General features: G+C 36.3%; 1 protein-coding gene across 1 annotated transcript in view; it reads right to left on the reverse strand.

Annotated features, from left to right (window-relative positions):
* Positions 1-23, reverse strand: part of LOC147008982 (uncharacterized) — a 1,319-nt gene extending 1,296 nt beyond the window's left edge. The window contains exon 1 of the mRNA XM_085863683.1: positions 1-23. This exon is cut by the window's left edge and continues 148 nt beyond it. The gene's annotated coding sequence lies outside the window, so the exon portion shown is untranslated.
* Positions 24-620: the final 597 nt, after the last annotated feature.

The raw sequence follows: 620 nt of genomic DNA on the forward strand, positions 1-620 counted from the left end.
CTCCAAGCTTGAGCAGAAGCGCATGTCATAAATTGGTGCATGTAGGTATTGTACATTCTTCAGAGTTCGTTATTTCAAGAAATACAACTTTTTTGTATCACATTATTACAAAATCTGCCCCATTAACTTTAGTTTTGATCCACGAACTTTATGCTTTGCCTCACCAATTTTTGGAAGATTTTGAGGTTTTATGACTTCAAACTGATCCCTTTTCGACATAATCACCTAGAACTATCGTACCTGAATACTTCTTGTCATTAAAATAATTATTTCCAATTAAAACAATTATTTGACATGACATTTTACCCCACCAACTTCTTCTAAAATGCTCCACACATGCGTACATGTGAACAAAAATGTAAAAAACGACATGTGGCCATATCTCAAAAACTTGACCTGATTGAACAAAACTAATGTGAGTTTTGGATTCAGCGCATCAGATTCGTCCTAAATCAGCTTAAAAAATGCAGACAACAAATTTGTTGTTGACCAGTGTAATTGGTGAGTTGTCAAATGTTACTGCTTCATCTATTGCCGATATTGCTAGACTAGCTCCATTTAGCCTAGCTACAGACGGTAGCAATGACAGTGGTGAGGCCCAGCTATATCCTGTCCTGATT

The sequence above is a fragment of the Eptatretus burgeri genome, chromosome 18, assembly GCF_056783735.1.
Source record: "Eptatretus burgeri isolate ZD-2024b chromosome 18, Ebu_testis_v1, whole genome shotgun sequence".
In the NCBI taxonomy this organism is placed as follows: Eukaryota; Metazoa; Chordata; class Myxini; order Myxiniformes; family Myxinidae; genus Eptatretus; species Eptatretus burgeri.